Below are 11848 nucleotides of genomic sequence, written 5' to 3'. Positions count from 1 at the left end.
AATGGGCTAACTAACAGTGAAAGAATTTTTCAAATCGGACCAGTAGTTCCTGAGATTAGCGCGGTCAAACAAACAAACAAACAAACAAACAAACTCTTCCGCTTTATAATATTAGTATAGATTAGTATAGATACAATACCCTCAACTAACAACACAGTCTACAATGTTTAACCCTTTACAAACTTTGAAATACATCATAACACAAAAATTTAAACATAAAACTATCGATACGTTCCCATCCCTACAAAGGTACATACACAATAAACTGCTGCAGTAGTCGCGACACTAGCGAGCAAGGCGCACGCCACACGCGACGTCATGATACGAACTAAATGATAACTGACTAAATACAAGTGATACAGTGTTAAAGTTCAGTGATTTAACAAACACGGTAAGTTTGAAAAACAGTCATTTTATCCATTATTACTAATTACTTTAAGACTAATATTATTGGTGATTTGTCAAATGTAAAAGAAATAACAATCATAGTAACAATTACAATTTAAAAATAAAAATTCACCATATTTGTGTGACGGTATGCATTCGTATCAATGGAAATTTGGATTTTTGATAACTCGGGAGTACTATTTGGAATGGTTCCAAATGTAAAAATACAATACCTAGCGTGTCATTGCAAGTCTGCCTGGGAACGTGGCCTGGGCTAATTCATCCATCCGGGGCGAGACGACCGCTCCTCACATATGAACACTAACTGTCGCAAACATATATTTGAATATCCTACTATATACTAACGTTAAGATGTCTAGTTTGTTTACCCTTTAACCCAAAAACTAAAGAACGAATTTTGATTGAATGTGACGCATAGATAGTTTTTAACCCGGATTAACACATAAGATACTTTTTTAAACCTGTTCACACGGATTCATTCTTTAAATTAAGCTTGTTTCTATTGCTGAAATAGAACCAAAGTCACAACATTCTTCTTTTAATTCTCCAATAAAAGTCATTCATTCGAACACAGAAATGTTAATAATTCGGAACTTTCGGTCGTTATCTCAAGCGTTATCAATATTGTTTGATGACACTGTGTCGTAAATATAAACAACTGCCAAATATGTTACAGTTCGATACGATACAATACATAATATGAGTTGTATGTTAATACATTTTAGGTTAAGGAGTTCAAGAACAAAATAAATATCTTACCCCCGGTTTTTGAGGTACATTTAGCGGTAGTTTATCTATTCAATAGCGTTTAAACTCTTATATAAAATAACAGTTTGACTAGATAAACTACAGCTTAATGTGCCTCAGAAACCGGGCATAAGTTTAACAAAATAAGGCAGTGATATAAAACCTTAAGAGAGGGTTAATCAAAGCAGATAAGTATGAAACATGGACCTTTATCTTAACCTATTTGCGGCAGAATTTGAAACTAGGAGGTAGTGTGCGTAAAACGATAACTTTATTTCGTCTATCGTCTATTGCGATAAACATAATATTTTAACCATTGTTCAAAGGTTCCACATTCTTAAGTCCATAAACTTGTTGACTATTTCTATTTATTTTAAGACAAACTACCTAAGTTTCCAGGAAGGCAGGAATAAAAGCTTGTTAAAAGCTTTTCAAAAAAAAACATACTTCGCAAACTACAAAGATTGTATCTTATTTTGTAATTGTGTGTATCGTATTGTGTGTCTTGTATGTTTTTTTAAAGTCCTCGCAATAGAGAAATCTTTATCTGTAGTACTGGATACATTTCCATAATCCAAAAACTAAATTGTTTACAAACCATTTTGGCCAATCGCATCGAAGCTTTCATACATTCTTTCCAATCAAACTAAATTCCACCCAAATTCTGAATGTCGAGCTTTTCTTTCTAATTTCCTTCGCATTAGCAAACAGCTGTAGCATAGAAGCCCCGGTTCATGTTATATATTATACTGCTGAGTGCCAAACAGTAAGCCTCGCCTCGATACTCTTACGATTGGATTTGGCATACAACTCAGTCAATTAGAATTCTATACTATTTTAAGTTAAGTCGTTTTGATACAGTCATTATTGTTATTGTCTGTTCAAAAGTCTCCACACAAAGAAGGTTAAAACAAAAAATATATCCAGTGCAGATTGGACATAATCTATACTATCTATACTAATCTATACTAATATTATAAAAGCTGAAGAGTTTGTTTGTTTGATTGTTTGTTTGTTTGAACGCGCTAATCTCAGGAACTGCTGGTCCGATTTGAAAAATTCTTACAGTGTTAGATAGCCCATGTACCTAGCACGCTACGGTCATTAGGAGCGGAGTAGCAATGAAAAATGTTACAAAAACGGGGAAGATTTTGTCCCATTCTCTTAGGTGACGCAAGTGAAGTTGCGCGGGTCAGCTAGTTGGACATATTAACCACTACAGATTGGTATATAGATATATTTATTTATTTAACTCAATAAAGCTAACATATTGTTATAACATAAATATATGTACAAATGTCAATCAGTCACTCGTAAAATTATTTTTGAAAGCTCAATAATTGGCATCGCAACCAAGAGTGTATCGCCATTCCGTGATTTCGCTACTAAGTTTTGAGATAGTGGGATAACTTCAAGTTTACAGCTTCCAGCTACTAAGCTGAAGCAGTCTTCTACTGTCATAATTTTTACTGGTATTCTGACTTCTTTGCAGGGGGAATGCCCCTGCTAGGATCGTTGCCGGTTTCCAATCTCGTTGAATTCATTGATTTTAAAACCACTACCATTATCATTATCAGTTTTTCATTAAAAGGTTCTCTATTTATATTTTTGAAGTCTTTGAAGGCTTTACTATTAACATTGTTATCAGTTCGAACAACAATGTTATAAAACTTTAGTCACCTTGTCCTTTCATAACAGCCATTGTCATGATATTGTATAACATTATATTTTCAACCTACTTTTTATTGTAACAGTTACTGCTATTTTTCAACCACGTGGTATAACAATTTACCTTTGAGCAAGTTATAATAGTAATCTAGATGTTCTTATTCGTTAGGAGCCAGTAAAGGTCCTAACCAGTACTTGGAGAGCGTAGTTATCTCAAAGACTAACCCTTCCATAATCCCTATATCCGCTATGGCTACGGCTGTCTGTTGCTGTTCAAAGTGTGACTGAAAATCCCAAATTCATGGTTACACGTTTCATCAAAACACGTAACTAGAGTTTACAGGTCAATAAGTATGTAATAATAATCATACATATATTGTTACCAAGATGCATGTAATTTATGTGCATCTATGATAGTAGTAAAACATAACAAACATAATTAAAATTATAGTCGTAAGTAGTAGAGTTATAAATATAGTCAATTACAACCATGGTCACAAAATCTATCTACATAGTGAACTATCTCTAAAAGTATTTACCTCAGTTTCATTTTTCAAAGACCAGGACCTAACTAATATCACACAAGGGCAGCTTTGGATGAGGACTTTGACCCAAATCAAATCAAATCAAATCAAATCAAATCAAATCGTTTATTTGTCCATGTAGGTATTTTACAAAAGGTGTTATATATAAATAAGGCCGCTACATAGTATCCTAATGGATATACAAATGTGTTTTACTTAGTGTCTACTTACATCTAAGGTTATTTATTATACAATACAGTTATTGCACTACAACACTAACCTAATTAATACTGACAAATATTTTAAATATTAACTTACTTATTTCTTATTTATTACATAGGAACATAGTAATTCGTCATCAGTCATATATTCATTGGTACTATAATAGCATTTTTTAATTAGGAATAATTTAAGTTCTTTTTTAAACTCCATAATATTTAAGTTTCTTATATTTTGTGGTATTCTATTATATATCTGGGGAGCCATCACAAAAATACTTTTGCGGAAAAGAGCTGTATTAGCTGATTCGAGTTCCAAAATATTATTTACTCTTTTTCTTAATCTTGAATCAGCTGGAGGTTTAAATTTAAATAAATGATTGTTCATTTTAATAAAAACAGCAACTTCGTATATATACAAACATGGCAATGTTAACAAATTTAAAGATTGGAAATGTGGTTTGCAGCTGTCCCTGGGGTGTAAGCTGCAAATAGCGCGTATGCACTTCTTTTGTATTATAAATAGACGATCTATGTCTATTGAGTTACCCCAAAAAATCAATCCATATCTCAATATTGATACTACATAACTGTGGTAGGCTATTAGTACTGTATCACGATTTGCAACCCGAGATAGTTTATACAGAGCATAAGAAAAACTATTTATTTTTGCACATGTTGCCTCTACATGTGCTTTCCAATTTAATTTACTATCAATTGTTAATCCTAGAAACTTTATATTATCTTTCTGTGTAACTATGAAATAGATTTGTAGTCAGTCTAAATCCGAAGCTACCTACTGCCTTACATTCACTACTATTCCCAATAACCTTCCACCCTAACCATAAATATTATACCCTTCGTACAACGAATTACAACCAAAAACAAACGTACCTTCACAAAGGTAGTTTATATTTCAATCAAATACAATTCAATGATTCAAATAATATTTCTACATCGTACAATAACAGGGATACGAGCAGGGGTGTATTTACCCTAGGGCTAGAAGGGCTATAGCCCGGGGCGGCAGGCCGCGAGGGGCGGCCCAGGGGCGGCCTAAGGGCGGCAGGCAGGCCGCCTCGACGGCTTTGGTTTGGACATTTGGAAAAGTAAAAAAAAATAAGACGTAAGGCTAGAACGCGCCTGAGCCACCTTTTCCAAGTATGCAAGCCGCCCCTTATTCTCTCCTGAACTCTTATGTCTGACGCCGAAGAAAATATTTTAGTATATGGCTTACGTCGCCCTGCGCAAGTTAATTACTAGAAGTTCTAACGTGTACTCGTTCTATCTAGAAAAATAATAAAGTTATACAGCGGTGGAACAGAACAGAATTCATTCTGTGACGGTTCGAAGCTTCTGAAGTGAAATCAGTCTTTCTTGGAACTAATAACTATATCTTGGGTCTCGGTATGTTTCAATGTTGATCGGCTCGCGTTCGGTTAGGCGCGTTGTTTTTTCCCCTCGTGGATCTGCATCTTGTCGTGGTGAGGGGGCTTAGTAACATTGAAAGGTTGGGGAAACAGCGATCGCGAGGAATAAAAAAAATAATGTGCATGTCCCTCTGCTTGGAGAGGACACAGGTGCGGGACAGGTGAGCCGTCAGAGGAAGGACGGGCTCGGTGGGCACTCACACTGCCCCGAGCTGACGAGGAGCCAGGCCGCTGCCACCCTCTTCAACCGTCGAATATCATAAACCCGCCCATCCTTGACCGAGGACCTTGCCTTAACCAGCTGGGTCGCGAGGAGACCACTTCTTTGAAAATCCCGGGTAAGCCCAGCAGTCAGAGTTCATTTACTTTGCGAGGGGCTGGAGGGAATAACAGACGCAAGCGGCCATTGGGGCACCTCCCACCCTCCAGTAGTATAAAGGTCACCGGACTATGGGGCCTCTACTTTGGTGGAACGATACTTGCCGCCACACTCGCGGGAACTGTTTGGATAATACAAATTTGAAAACGAACCCAATTGATGTAAGTGGGAGAGGCGAGAAGCTCAAACCCGAGGAGATCGGGGGCGAGAAACCCAGCCGTCTTGACTGCATAGCATAGTTGCGGAGGGTCGGAGCACGCCTGGTTTTGCGTGACCCTCGTCGCTGAGGACGAGGTCGCTCGGGAGTCTAGTGTCGATTCCGACACTGGCTCCGACATGAGCGTGGTTTCGGATGCAACTCATCTATCCGAGAGCGGCCGCCTTTGGCGGAAGAGACGACCGCGCCTTGAGTCCGAGGAGTTGGATGGGGCGGGGAAGAAAAAGAAAGCGCCGAGGAAGCGAGTGTCAGACAATGACCCCAAGGACAAATCCGCCACCCAGCTGGCGGACACCATCCTCACCAACTACCAGGCAGTGGTGGCCGACAAATCCGGTCACCTCAAGGGGTCCTTTATAAAGTCCCTTAAAGATGCTGCCAGGAACATCAAACTGGCAGTGTCGGAGTCGAGCAGGCAGTATGCCACGAAGGAGAATCTGGCGCGTCAGGCCCAGGTCGATCACATGTAGCGAGAAATCGCTCGCTCGGAGCCTCGCATCCGTCTGCCCCTAGTGGTGGAGAAGAAGGTTAACCAGGGGCAGCCACCGCCACCACACCGCAGCTCACAGGTCCCCGGACCAAGGAGAAGCAGGGTAAACAGCCGCAGCCCTCTTACCTCTTACGGTGGCTTCCAAACCGCCGTTCACTTACCCAACGAATGCCAATGAGTAGCAGTTCGTCGGGAAAAACAACAAGGCAGCCAAGGCGCCCAATGTTACAGAAGCCGACAAAAAGGGCAAGAAAAAGAAGGCGCCCAAACTTCGGGCTCCGAAATCGGCTGCAGTGATCATCACGCTGCAGCTAGAGGCGGCAAAAAGCGGTGCGACCTACAGAGACGTGATTGGGGACGCGAAGGCCAAAATAAACCTGGCCAACAATGGAATAGTCCGCTTCTTGGTTGCGACCCCTGGAGCTCGAATGTTTGAGCACCCAGGGGTAGCAAGGGCCAGAAAAGCGGACGTCCTGGCCTCTAAATTGAGGGAATTCATCAGTGAGGACACCGTCCGAGTGTCCAGGCCCACAAAGACCGCGGAACTGAGCATTACAGGTTTGGACGACTCTGCCTCCCCAGAGGAGGTTAAAGTCGAATAAAGCCGATTTAATAAATAAAATTGACATTGACAATGTAAAAAACGAATTTGTTAAAAATTAAAAAAAAGTTTAGTTTTTTTCATTCCCTGATGGGGCGGAAAGGTAGCGAAGCCCGGGGCGCGCCATCTTAAAATACGCCTCTGGATACGAGTGCATTTATTACTACGATAGTAAAATGAATGTATGATATCACTGAATAAGATCAACTATTCTGGGAGCTACGTGCCACGTGGGATACGGAATTCCACTTAAAGAGTACTGCTCAAGGCTGGGAGCTGACTAAATGAATGTTGAAACTGCTGTGATCGCTTCAATGAAATATATCTCAAGTTTTTCTAGTTGTTTCATTCAGCTCTTTGGAATAAAACAGATCTTTCGGTTATCCAACGCTCTTTGCTACATCGATACATGATGTTGCAGTTGCTTCTTGTGTCAATTCTCGGAATTAATTTAGTGTCTGGAGAATACTACTTACCAGTAAATGATCGAATCGATTACAACCAAAAAATCATGAAAAATGTCAGATCAGTACGAATGTAGGTACAACCAGATACTATATTCTCGTGTGTGTAAAGAATGTTGCCCCAGGACTAAATTTATGATCACAAAATTAGTATGGTTGGTTTTAAAACCTAGATTACATTTCAAAGAAGAAAAATAAACTATCACAATGGCCATTAATAGTATAGAAGTGACTTTAGTCATAGAAAAGACATTTCAACTAAACACGTGACAGCACGTTGCATTTTGCATCGATATCCTGTCCTTAATATTATCATGTCTCAACAATTTACATTATTACGTCATATTACTATTTATAATCTAAAAATGCATATTAAATCAGCTTATCTACGGAAGCAGTACGTGACGATAAAATTAAAATAAAAACACTTAGATAAGGTTGTAGTGTCATTTCTTGGTATAATACTATAGGAATTAATTTCTCTTTTCTTTATTAGTGTTATATACACTTAATTTTCCAAGAACCATTTTTAAGAACCACTACCGATTATAATACTATCCCACTGGGCACTTGTATCCTCTAGTAATGAGAGCCAAGGACCCACACGAGTCATGTTCGTGTTGGGTACTTTATATTTCTTCAAAAACTGTTTAAAGAACTTTCCTTTTAGTTTAAAAATGTTGGTCGTTATAAGCTAGATGAACAAATTGATTTGGATTTACAGTATAAATATTACTACTATGAAACGTGGATAAGAATTTCCTGAGTTTCTAAGTAGGGGTATTTACCGAATTTGAAAAAAATAACCACTCGGAAGAGATATTGCACTCTAATGTTTAAAATTATTAAAACTTATCTGTCTTCAACACCAAGCAAATTAACACAACAGACAGATAAGAGACATAGAAAACGATTCTCATAAAAGTCAGTAACGCCTTGACGAGATTTACGTTCAACGAAAACGAGCCATTTGGACACCAAACGTAGCAAATTTGCATTCGTCTCGAACAATAATCGTCGTCCATTTAACCCATCACGTTATAATCACACGTGGTAACTGCATTTGGCTTATTGCCACAGAAAACAACAGAAAAAGCTTCAGTTTTTCTGCCCAGTACATTGGACTCTGTTTAAAGTGTCGCAAGGTCTTGCATTATGTCTGGTCGTTGCGAGCGTCCCGTCGGCATCCGTGCGTGGGATCCCGTCTAGTCGTCTTAAGTACCTAGATCTAGGAAATTAAATACTTTATACCTATGTTATGTTTATAACTGCATGATTCCACGCCGAGTGTAGTGATATTAGTCAGACCCAGACTTTCATGATGGATATTACTATTTATCCTTTCAATGAATATGAAAGGTTAACTTTAAGGTTTAACTTTAAGGTTATCTTCTGCTGAGATTCTAAATGGAATCTCCGTTCGGTTGTTTTTCAGAATAAATAAAATTCGTAGCTACTCTAGATTCACGTTTCTCAAAAACACCAAAAAAACGATGTTGTTTTTGTAAAAACCACCCGTAGCAAATGGTAAAAATAGTATCCTTATAAAACACAAAAAAAGTATTATTTTATAAGATCAAAATTGCTACTGAAATAAATTTATTGGGCATTCAAATCTCCACAAATTTCATATTGCTACCGTCACAAAAAAGTCGCAACAAGGTAACTATCATACAAAGAGGAAAACATAAAGGCCGTTTGTCTTCCGCAAATGACAGCTAATAGTTGTTACCAATATCCAGTTTATTCCGGTTCCATCCATGTCAACATAGGATTGCCCCTCATAACTGGAGTCACCTTGACGCCGTTGCGATGTGACCCCTTACATGGCTTCGGCGGCTGTTCGAACCAGTTGGGACTGAAACCTTAGCTCAACGGAAACTGGGGTTTTGACCTTTAAGCTTGTAATAAAGGTTTATTTCCTTACTTGGTTTCGGAAGTTTTTTTTTACCTGTGACTATTTTATAACATGTAACTCAGGTCTCGTGTGACTGACTGTAACGTGATAAGACTAAAATACTATAATGGGATTGTGTCTGGAATAATATGACTTATTTAGGTACTTTAATATTATTATCAGCCTTTATCGTCCCACTGCTGGGCACAGGCTTCCCTCATTATAGCTTCTCAAGCTGATGGCTCCCAGTCGGCAGATATCGTTTTGAGCTTTACTACAAATCTAAATTCATTTTTGATTTACTTGATCGTAGTCGAGTAATACAAATATAGAGGAAAAACAAAAATGAAATGATGTAGATAGCGCATAATTAGGTTACCCTGAAAAATTATAATGTTAATAATACAAATTTAAATTAATTAGCTGTCTTCAAATGTAAGTACTTAATCTTTTTAATCCAAAATATTTATTCAGTTAATGTTTCTGTTTGCCACATATTTTTAATAAACGCCAAAAACAAGACAAAAATAGTAGCGAAAATTTAATCTTGACCTTTGGCCCTGAACAGTGTTAGTTAAATGTTACCTAACGGAGCAAATACATGAAAAAAAACTGCTTTCTCCTTCAGAAAAATGGTTGGTTGATGACTAGTATCTATCTAATAAACGGCTTCCATACTTCAGTGACGTAGAACTTCAAATCCCGTAGGTGTATCGTAAATGCTAAATGAAAGATAATCTCAAGTGAATAGACAAATTAGCCTGTAATCCACCTGTCCGGTCGTAAAATAATACTATCTGGAGCTGTGATGAACTGTACAAGGATTTTAGCTTTTGTTGCTTGGATTACTAGTTCAGAGTGGCGATTTCCTACCAAAAGATTATTGACAGCCAAATATTAATTGTTACAAATACTCCGAATAATTGTTAGAAAAAAACCGACTACAAGAGAAGTAATACTATCTTTAAGACCCTTCCAACAAAATAGAACCATCAATGTCGTTCGACACTGTTAAAATTTATGAATAAGAATTTTAGAAAAAGCAGACAGATTTTTCTAAAGTCGGTTAAAAACTGATGAGCGCCCATAGCGTATTGCGCCGTCTTGGTTTATACAAATAATTTTAAAATTCATATGATATTTAATGGTACCGAGTGTAGGGTGTAGTGGTTAACGTAACAATCACATTGACAACATATCTGCCTTTTTGCACTTTAAAACTTGAAAGCAGCTCAATATTTGGCATAAAACAAGACACGAGCATAAAAAATAAATAAACAAAATTCACCCAAACATATTTCAATGTCAAAAACTACTTCTTTCTTCAATTACATTATACATACAAATTCTATAACACAAACAGAACGTAGAAGAAAGTCTACAAAAGCGAATGATTCGACAGTTTACTTAAAACGTAATGGGGCAATGATTAACGACGTTTAAATGATACCTTGTTACTATCCCTGACCTTCGGAACAGCTATTAAGTCTAGAATTTTATATACTATTGTTGTTTGGGTTTTTACCTATAAATATCTGTTATTTTGTAAAAGGTACAGTAGCGGTTAAACAATCACCGTCTAAATAAAGGTAACATTAATATGATAGGTTGGTGTAATAATAACATTTATGTTTGTTGCATGAGATCATACTAGGATACGTGTAATATTATCTTAATATGATTAGACATACTGGATTTAATTTGTAACAAACTGTACAACCTTTTACTAATTAAATAGAACGTGTATCTAAAATGAAAGGGTAATGCAAGAAAGTACCCGTATTTTAAAGCTTGTGTCAATCGACAATTTGTTTGTGATACAATAGCTGACCTGCGCGGTATGCTTCGCGTAGGTCAGCTCTTGTATTATAGGTGCATCTCCTAAAGCAACAACTTGCAATTTGAAAAAAGCCTGTTTAAACCTGGGTTTAAATCAAGGTTTTCTTGAAATATTTCTCTGCTGTATTTTACTAGAATCCATTAATGATTTAGCTGTAGAAACCACAAAGATGCAGCACAAAACAAATTGAAAAAAACGGCATAGTATCGCACAAGATTTTCAAATATTCTTGCATTCCCGATAGCTATGTTTTTTGAGATAATCTTTTTTATGCTCCCGATATCTCTTTTCACATATTAATACTGCATATTTTGACTACGAGTGAATGACGTCGGCTCTGGATATAAATGTTGATGGTAAAATGTCTCCTCAATGATATGTGAATATTACTGTCGAATTGACTCATGATTAAGTGGGTTGAATGCTTGGCATTAAAGAATGTGTCTGATAGCGTGGCGAAACGTGCATTTACTGTTGGTTATACTATTTGATAGATAACAGCAACCTATAGAGAAACCACTGTCAAAATTCTTCCTGATAAGTTCATATTCAATACCATGTAGGTACTTCAATTAGACATCAAAATGTCTTGGTTATGTCCTTCAAAATAATCAGGTGCATAGTATTCGTATGCGGCAGTTATGTCGAAAGGCAAAATAAATGGTGTTATTTGGTCTCTTCTACCCCTTTCTGACAAAATTAAATGCATGATTGTACATAAAAATTATGTAGTATACACAAATTCGAAGTCTTTCTCCTCCTGGGAGGAAAACTACCAGGACAGCAATCTTCAAGCCATGTAAAAGGCCTCTCAGTTGGTTAAAAAAAAATTGACACTAAGTTGATCACTATCCATACAGTAAATTAGAATAAATACAAAAAATAAGGATATCGTTTAAGGATAAAGTCATTAATTATGTTACAATATTTTGTAGCTCAAATCTTATGATATCATATTATTGCAC

At 37.1% G+C, this 11848-nt stretch overlaps 1 protein-coding gene across 1 annotated transcript in view; it reads left to right on the top strand.

Moving 5' to 3' along the window:
• Window positions 1-258: 258 nt before the first annotated feature.
• LOC142973760 (V-type proton ATPase 116 kDa subunit a1-like) overlaps window positions 259-11848 on the top strand; it is a 34938-nt gene continuing 23348 nt past the window's right edge. The window contains exon 1 of the mRNA XM_076115753.1: window positions 259-391. The gene's annotated coding sequence lies outside the window, so the exon portion shown is untranslated. The remainder of the gene's footprint in view (window positions 392-11848) is intronic.

This window comes from Anticarsia gemmatalis, chromosome 6 (genome assembly GCF_050436995.1).
Source record: "Anticarsia gemmatalis isolate Benzon Research Colony breed Stoneville strain chromosome 6, ilAntGemm2 primary, whole genome shotgun sequence".
NCBI lineage: Eukaryota > Metazoa > Arthropoda > Insecta > Lepidoptera > Erebidae > Anticarsia > Anticarsia gemmatalis.
The sequence above is the reverse complement of the archived record's forward strand: the minus strand, read 5'-3'. Positions and strand labels throughout refer to the sequence as shown.